Source organism: Mus pahari, chromosome 12, assembly GCF_900095145.1.
Source record: "Mus pahari chromosome 12, PAHARI_EIJ_v1.1, whole genome shotgun sequence".
NCBI classification, from domain to species: domain Eukaryota; kingdom Metazoa; phylum Chordata; class Mammalia; order Rodentia; family Muridae; genus Mus; species Mus pahari.
The window spans coordinates 15,551,588-15,561,379 of NC_034601.1; the positions used below are offsets into that span (position 1 = coordinate 15,551,588).

The window sequence follows — 9,792 nt, forward strand, 5'->3', positions numbered from 1 at the left end:
TAAGGAACCCTGGAAATTCTCTTAATTGAGGATGGTAGATATTTGAATCTACTCCCAACCAGGTTCCTGTCCTGAAGCATGGGACCACAACATCCCACTAAGAAGACAAGAGGACCATGACAACTGGTCACATAGCATAGAGACTAGAGTTCTCCATGCTAATGAGGTATCCAGGTGGGGCCTGGTTCACCCTGAGTACATTGAATGAATCCTTTTCTGTCATGAACAAACAGTTTGGACAAGCAGGACTGTCTCCCTTCATCAAGGACTAGGCTGTGGGGAGGCCTTAGTCATATAGGGCCACACATAAGTCTCCCACAGAAGGCCTCTCTGCACTCCTGGCATTTTACCCTGAGCTAAGCTGGATTTCCTCCCAACCCCAGACTCATTGCAGGCGTCGTCTGACCGCTGTTCTCATCTCCTTGTGGTTCCCAGCACAGTCTGGGGGCCCAAGAGTTTGAGAAACACAGCTTCTGTCCCTGGCCATGCCATTTCCCACCCAGAGAGACGTGGGCTGGATCCCTCATCCTAGGCTGGGTTTTGTCTCCTCTGAATGGCATGTTGGTGTCCCATGAGCCCAGCACCCCAAAGGGGAAAAAGGAATATAGCAGAGCGCCTCTGTGTTTTGACTCCTCAAGTAGTGTTCCGACACCCCAGCAGTGAGGTGAAGCACAGAAGCACAGGTATTGGGCAACCTCTTCATGTAACTTTCTTGTACCTTCAAGACCTGCTGGGGCCTGGTCATACATATAGTACTTCTGTTTGGTGGTTGATTCCTGCTATGTACGCCCTACTTCATGACTTGATAGATCAGATAACACCCAGATCATAATGAGCAGCTCAGGTCCCATGGTAAATTAGTGGCCCATTGTGAAACATTCAGTTTCTACTTATGCCCAATAGCAGGTCAAGAGCTGTTTCTCAAAGGAGATGATACAACTGCATAGTCTCCTTTGGGATTCACCTATAGAGGCTTGCCAAAGCCTCCAAACATCATCCCTGTCTTCCAACAAAACCTCAGGTGCCATCAGGTTTGCTGGATCACATGATCCAAGTGGTAGAGCTTCTTGCACAGCAGCCCGGGTCTGTTGAAGAACCTTTCCCCCACTCTAGCCTCCACCCCCTCTCAAAGCTAATGGCTTTCCAAGTGACTTGGTATGTGAATTGGAGTAACACACCCAAGTGAGGAATATGCTGTCTCCAGAAGATGTGCCCCAGATTTCCCACCTCAAATGATCCAATCAAGAAAATCCCCAGGTACTTGAATTTTCTTTGATTCCAGATTTAGTGATATTGACAACTAGGATTAACCATCAGGCGAAGATTTACAAAAGCTTCATGAATAGTACTTATCTTAGTTATGTCTCTATTCCTGTGATAAATCTTCATGACCAAAAAGCAACTTGGGAGGAAAGAATTTATTTGGTTTACATGTCCTGATTGTAGTCAATCATCGAGGAAGCCAAATCGGGATCTCACAAAGGGCAGAAGCCTGGAGACAGAAGCTAATGTAGAGGTGATGAAAGAATGTTGCTTACTGGCTTGCTCCCCATCATTTGCTCAATTTGCTTTCTCATATACCCCAGGGTGGCACTAACCAAGTGGCCTGGGTCCATCCACATCAATCTGTCAATCAAGGAAATGCTCCACTGGCTTCTCTATAGGCAATCTGATGGAGGCATTTTTGTCAGGCAGCTCAGCTCATTCTGTCCAGAAATGTTTAAACAATCTGGGAAGTCTTGTAATTTGTAACATTCTAAGCTCCCTGAGTCATGTAAGTCTCATCTACTTCCAGAGTCTCTCTAATGGGTTGGCCTAATGCTAATTTGGGGCCCCCAAGGCTTTTTGGCCCCAAGGATGAGTCTATACTGAGTGACCCTGGTCCCAGTCGATTGTGACTGGTGAATAAAGATGCCAACAGCTAATAGTTGGGGAGAAGAGAAAGAGGTGGGGTTGAGTTTTGGCAGGCTTAGAGGAAGGATCAGGGGAGAGAAAAAGAAGACTCCAAGGGATAGAAAAAGGTACAGGAGAGGAGAAAGGAGAGCTGCCATGGGTTGGCTGAGCTGTAAAAGTGTGGCCAGGTGGCCTGGCTGCTTGGATCTAGGAGCAGCCCAGATGAAGCATAGCAAATAATAATTTGGTATGGATAGAAAAGTAGATTCTAACAGCATGGAAGGCAGGCATTGACTTGTTATTGTGCTGCTTAAGACATATTAAAATATAAAGGCTGTGTGTTTGTGTCCTTCATCTGGGAATACAAATGGTCAAAGACAGGAAGAAAGCCCATGATGAGACTATTCATATTTTCTCTACAAGTCTCATACGCTTTCCTCTGGTTCTTATTTTCCTCCTGATGCCCTCTTCCAGGATGATCTCTGAACCTTAGAGAGTGTAGTAGAAGGTATAGATGTCTGATTTATTTTCCTCCACCAACAGCTAAGCATTAGGCCACTATGCCATAGCAGTAACAACTTATTCTTGGAATCTTGACCAGTTACAAATCTCTGCAACTACCACTGTATATTAGGGGTAAAAAAAAAAAAAACAAAACAGTCAATCTAATAGAAGTAGTACACGGTGTCTTTGTTAAACTCCCTAACTTTATTGTCCAGATGTATGCTTTACAAGTTTGTGAGACACTCACAGGTTAAACTTATGCTAATTTGTATGTCAACTTGACACAACTTAGGGTCATCTGAGAAGAAGGAATCTTACTTAAGAAAATGCTTCCATAGGATTGGTTGTAGGGTATTTTCTTGATTGATGATCGATGTGAGTGGACCCAGATCACTGTGGGTACTGCCACACCTGTGCAGGTAGGTGATCCTAGATGATATCAGAAAGCAGGTTGAGTAAGCCATAAACAAGCAAGTCAGGAAGCAGTGCTTCTCCATGGCCTCTGCTTCAGTTTTTGCCTGAGGTTACTGCCTTGAGTTCTTTTCCTGGCTTTACTGGATAATGGACTTACAAGCATAGCAATAGAAAACCTGACTAAGACAAATTATATAGAGAAACCATTTTACAGAGAATAAGCATAATCTTTGAAGGCTCATGACTACCCACTACAAGCAAGTACAAATTGGTCTTGGGTATCTAAGAGAAAAAAATCTTTAGCAAGGTCCAATAAAGAACAAAATAGATCCTATCCTTTGTATCCCTTGCTTTATCACAGAGCAATGTGCAGGAAGGAAGTTTGGTAGATGACACCCAGATACAGTCTAGTAGAATTTCCAAAGAAACTTGAGGGAAAGTGATTAAAAGCTAGTAGAAGAAACAGGGAGTGCCTAATGATTCGATTTTCTTTTGTTTTCCTTCAATAATTTATTTTTATTCACTTTATCTTCCAATCACAGCCCACCTCCTTGCCTCCTGGTCCTGCCTTACAAATCCCTTCCCCCATCAGTTTCTCCCCTTCTCTGAGGAGAGGGTGCCACCCCACCATAGGACATCTAGTCCCAGCAGGACTTTCCTTTCCTGCTGAGGCCCAACCAGACAATCCAGGTAGGGGAAGGGGATCCAATGGCAGGCAACAGAGTCAGAAACAGCCCCACTCCAATTGTTAGAGGATCTGCATGAAGACTAAGATATACAACTGTCTGTTGAGGACAGGGTGAGTTAAAGGGTGTAGCCTTGTTAGAGGAAGTGTGTCACTGAGGGAAGACTTTGAGGTGTTTCAAAACCCCACACTGGGCCCAGTCTCACCACCACCCCCAAGTCCCACCCCATCTCTCTGCCTGCAACTTTGCAGATCAGATGTGAGTTCTTAGCTACTGCTTCAGCACCATGCCTGCCAGCAGACATGTTCCATACCATTTTGATCATGAACTAACCTTCTGAAACTGTAAGGTAGCCCCAATTAAATGCTTCTTTTATAAGTTGCCTTGGCCATGCTGTCCTCTCTCAGAAATAGAACAGTAACTAATAGGGTGTTGGGGTCTCCCACCTCCACTGATCACTCTCCCTCTAAACATTATATTGCGCCCCCTACAGGCGCACAGAATTTCTACGGAGAGGACCTCCCCAGATCTCCCAGAATGCAGCGTCCTCAGACCGCCTACGATCGTTTGGACCTCCCACTATCGTTCGGACCACCTTGATCCTCGGACCCACCTACAATTGGACCACCACGGCAGCTTCAAAGAGACTCAAGGGCAGGCTGGGAATCTTTCCTTGTACTTAAGCAAGTCAGATTATTAAAACATGGGAACTCTGATCAGTGAATTGACAGGGCATTCATTTTCCTTTCGCAGCTTATTCTCTTTTAGGATGTTCAAACCCTTCAGTACAGACCCAGACCAGAGTGTTTCTGCGGGTGCGGGAACACACAATAGGGCTCTAACAACATGAAAACACATCTCTCACCTCAAAGGAGGATAAGAAATAATGCCAAATGTGAGTGGTTATGGTCTGAGACACAGATTAAAGTTAACTGCAAATTCCATGTTCTAACATGGAAATGGTTTCATGATGTTTTTACAGAATAAAGTCATAAATCGAGGCACTTTTCCAAAACACTGGTGGAAATATTAAGCATGTGACTCCAGCAGAGCTGCCAACTCTCAGCTGCTGGCCTCGGTACTGGTGACGGCCTTTTGGTCAGTGATATTTATGTTAGTCAGGGAATGTTGGGTCCAACACAAAGAAGGGCCAGGAGAGGCTATTTAGGATGTGAAAAATAGGGCAAGACAAATTGTTAGAGTCATCGTGGAAGTTTTAATCGCACAGCATTTGTAGACGCAACTTCCTTCCCAGAAATGCTATCTCACAACCCTAAGTGACTGTGCAGTCTTAGAGAAAAGAGAAAAATGTCTAGTTCTCAAGTCCCAGGCTCTCCTTTCCATTCATGGAAAGGGGTTAACATTCGTCTTCAGGAATGGAGGCATCAGAGATATCTAGTTCACAGGCCAAAATATCAAGGACTGGGTCTATGAACCTGGAGAAGTGTAAACCATCCATCCTGCTACTGATCCCCACGGATCTGGTGGTGCCATCTGGTTGTGACTTTTATAAGTCACAGCCACTTCTCTGGACAGAGCTGAGAGATCGCAGCTGGGATAGATGCCCTCCTTCCCATTCATCTCTCCCATTCTTGTTTTTGCTTTACAGATGGGATTAGAGATATTTGGGGTATAAGCCAAACTATCAAAGGCCAGAGCTATAGGCCAGAGCTACAGGCCACAGGAAGCATAGACCACTCCCACTACCTAAGTCCAAGTCCTCCATGTAAGATCACATCAGGCCATCTGAGGTCTCTTTTCTAATAGGCCACAAAAGCCTTTCCTGACAATAGGCTGAGAAGGGGAAGGAAAAGGGGCACTCCTGATTGAATTCTCCCTCTTGCTTTCACAAACAGAAAGCAAAAGTTCAAATGTTCCTGATTCCCTCCTATCTTTCCTCTTGTAAAACAGGAAAAAAAAAAAATCAGATATTCAGGGCTTCAAGTGAAAGGTCCTGGTTTTTTATAGGAGGGAAGGTACTTAAGTTTTCCAAAATTTGTCTGCCTCCATTTGCAAGACATATAAACTGATTGTGGGTACACCACAAGTCTTGTCACCCCAAGTCTAGCCTGGGAGTCTCAGGTTAGACACTGGTAAAGACATATACTTCTGTTGGCTTGATCATAAGAGCTGGCCCCTCGCTTATGACCTTATAGTGTTTAGAGATATAAGAGAGTAACCCTTAAAAATCAAGTGTTGTATCTCTGATAACATTCTTTTAAAAAAAATGTTTTCTGTCTCTTGTCAACCCAGTACCCAGAATGTCCCCCAGCAGGTGACACGATCCATTTAAACAAATCATTACAGATTATTAGGAGGCCAGATGTGTCTTGCCTGTCATCACTGGACTCCTCCACAAGACTATACCAAGTAGCCAGCATATACAAGAGAAAGAAAAATACCTTTTGTGCATCTCTTGGTAAATTTCCTGCACTGTTTAAGCTCACCTTCTAAAAATCTCTCAAACAGTAACTTTATATAAAGAGTTTTCTCAAAGATTCCTTAGTTGATTTCTTCGGCATGGTGGTTTGAATAGGAATGACCCCCATAGACTCATGTATTTGAATGCTTGGCCCATGAGGAATAGCACTATTAGGCGTCATGGCCTTGGAGCAGGTATGGCCTTGTGGAAGGAAGTGTCACTGTGGAGTCAGGCTTTATGCTAAAGATCAAACACAGTGGCATAGTTCTTTTCCTGCTACCTGCAGATCAAGATGTAGAACTCTCAGCTCCTCCAGCACCATGTCTGCCTGCATGCTACCATGCTTTCCATCATGCTAATAATGGACTAAATCTCTGAAACTATAAGCCAGCTGCAATTAAATGCTTTCCTTTAAAAGAATTGCCATGTCTCTTCACAGCAATAGAAATCCTAAAACAGGGGGGAATTTTATGAACACACATTTGAGCAAAGTTTGGCTATGTGTCTCTGATTCCATCTGCTACTTGCCCTCATTCAAAAACAAGTTAGTGTAGATCATTCTCCGGACTATATAAAGAAACAAAATATCTTTTACTGACTTGTGTTTTCTATAAGGCTTATCTCAAAACATTACAAAACCCCACAGTTTAACAGGATGCATAGAAGTTACATTAATTTATTACATTATGTTATATATGTAATTTGTGTTCAAGTGTCTTTTAATAAAATGATAAAATTTTAAGCCAGATATGGTTCTCAGTCCAGTGGCTGGTGAGTATCTGTAAACTTGAGGCCAGTCCGATCTACGTATTATCTTGCAACAGAATGTCCAAGGATCCAGTAGTTGTTTAGTCCACAAGCTGGATGTCTCAGCTGGACTTCACCTTACACCAGAGTCCCAAAATGGTAAGCTCTAATACCAGAGAAGGAATGGACTCTGCCAGCAAGAGTAGGGCAAGCAGGCAATGAGCAAAAGCTTCCCTCTTCCATGCCCTTTATATAGGCTGCCACCAGAAAGTGTGGCCCACATCAAAGCTAGTTCTTTCCATCTCGAAAGAGGCATATTAAAACTGGGTCTTCCCACTTCAAATGATTTGATTAAAAAAAAAAATCCTTCTTACAAGCATAAGCTGCTTAGGTTTTAGATAACTCCAGGTGTAGTCAAGTTGACGGCACAGCCAAGAATTGCTATCACACCATCCAAGGTCAACTAGGACCTAGTAAACTGTGAGACATCTCTCAAAATAGCCTATAGCTCTGGTGAGTCATCTTTCCTCTTGTTCAAAGAAGGCTTTGAGACCCCACTGGATATACTCCGATAGAGTATATTAGAGTCTAAGCAGTGCCTTCTATTCCATAAATGGGAGGGTCAACACAGAGGAAAATTTTCTTCCATATTCCCAAGTGACGCCACAGTCACGGTCTTATACACCCAACTGAAAAGCATAACCCAAAATTTAAACGATTGGTGTGTCTAACAGTTTAACGGATCACACTCCCCAAGCATTAGACTTAAATCCGTATGAGATGTTATTTAGACAACTACTTCTCACTAATAATCTTCTTCTTGGTAAGGAAATGATGCCCATATATAGGATGTTATGATGTTGGCTCAGATCAGCACTGGAGCACCTACCTGCAGCCAAGTAAAACATGTCTACCCACTTAAATGCTGAGGCCAAATCTAAACACATTTATCAGCCGTGAAACACCTTCTCACTAAAAGATATATTTGCTCAGAAGCTGGAGATATGGCTCAGAGGTCCTGAGTTCAATTCCAAGCAACCACATGGTGATTCACAACCACCTCTAATGGGATCCGATGCCTTCTTCTGGTGTGACTGAAGAAAGCAATGGTGTAATCATAAACATAAAATAAATAAATAAATCTCTCTCTAAAAAAATGGGGGGGGGTATTGTTCATGGTTGTATCATTTCCTCCTGCTCTCTGTGTTCCCTGCTTAAATGAGGTACCAGGTAGCCTGTTGTCAAGCTCACAAGGTTGGGAGAAATGATCCAAGATACCCAATTGGAGCATCCCTAGTAATTCTTATAAAACAGGACCAATGGGATTGTATTTCTCTCTCAGTTACTGATGTCTGGCCATGCTCTCAACAAGAATGAAATCTAAATCTTATTCAAGGTTGGACAATAGCGTCAACGTGGAGCAGGCATTATATCTGGGACATCAGCAGGGGTTCCTATTGCAAGGAGGGTAGTGCCAATAAAATTGTTTTCTTTAATTTTATTATACTTTTCTTGTAACTTCCAGGCATTTTGTTTTCACGTGTAGGAGACTGATGTAATGAGCAGCCGATTACATAGAGATTGCAGTTAGGCTTTGAGCTGTCAAACAAAACTTATGTCAATCTGGGTGAAGAAAAGACCATTTCTCTGACCTTTCACATGACGTTAAGATATTTGAGTCAGTGCTCAGTCTTTTAATTCAAGTCAACAGATAAAAAAAACAAACAAAAAAAAAAACAAAAAAAAAACTCTGCAAACTCTTGAAGCAGGCAAATCCATTGCCTTAAAAATACACATCCCTGCTCTTTCCTCCACCTGAGCAAGATGCCAAAAGGAAAGGCCAAAGGGAAGAAGGTGACCTTGGTCTCCACTGTTGTGAAGAAACAGGAAGGCAAAAAGTTGACCAATCCTTTGTTGGAGAAAAGGCCTAAGAACTTCAGCATTGAGCTGAAGGACATCCAGCCCAAAAAGGTCACACATGCTTTGTCAAATGGTCATCAGGCTGCAGTGGCAAAGGCCACCCCCTCTATAAGTAGCTCAAAGTACCTCCTGCCGTTAACCAGTTCGCCCAGGCCCCGGACTGGCAAACAGCTACCCAGATGCTTAAGCTTGCCCACAAGTACAGGCCAGAGACAAAGCAGGAGAAGAAGCCAAGGCTACTGGCCCATGCTGAAAAGAAACCTGCTGACAAAGGGGATGTCCCAGCTATGAGACTGCCTGTCCTCCGAACTGGGGTCAGTACAGTCACCACCTTGGTGGAGAACAAGAAGGCTCAGCTGGTGGTGATTGCCCATGATGTAGACCCCATCGAGATGGTGGTTTTTCTGCCTGCCCTGTGTCGAAAGATGGGGGTCCCCTACTGCATCATCAAGGGAAAGGCCAGGCTGGGGTACCTAGTCCACAGGAAGACATGCACCACTGTTGCCTTCACGCAGGTTAACTCTGAAGATAAGGGCACTCTGGCTAAGATGGTGGAAGCTATTAGGACCAATTATAATGACAGATATGATGATATCCACCGCCACTGGGGAAGCAACACCCTGGGTCTTATATCTGTGGCTCCCATTGCCAAGCTGGAAAAGGCAAAAGCTAAAGAACTCACCACTAAACTGGGTTAAATGTACACTGCTATACTGTCCACGAATACAATTACAAAATTAAAAAGTACACACTATTTGCCAGGTGGTGGTAGCACACACCTTTAATCTCAGCACTGAGAAGGCAGAGGCAGGTAAATCTCTGTGAGTTCGAAATCAGCCTGGGCTATAGACCAAGTTCTAGGACAGCCAAGGCTTCACAGAGAAACCGTATCTAGAAAAACACAATGGGGTTGGAGAGATGGCTCAATGGTTAAGAGCACTAACTACACTTCCAGAGACTGAATTCAATTCCCAGCAAACACATGTTGGCTCACAACTATCTGTAATGGGATCCAGTGCTCTCTTCTGGGGTGTTTGAACACAGCAACAGTATACTCACATACATAAAATAAATAAATCTTTAGAAAAACACAATAAATAAATAAATAAATAAATAACACATTCCTGTGTGTAAGCATGTTAAGAATGTCTTCAGCCTTGCATATATATATATATGTATATATATATATATATATATATATATATA

At 43.3% G+C, this 9,792-nt stretch overlaps 1 pseudogene; it reads left to right on the forward strand.

Moving 5' to 3' along the window:
- The first annotated feature begins 8,490 nt into the window (after positions 1 to 8,490).
- LOC110329948 lies at positions 8,491 to 9,284 on the forward strand (annotated as a pseudogene).
- Positions 9,285 to 9,792: the final 508 nt, after the last annotated feature.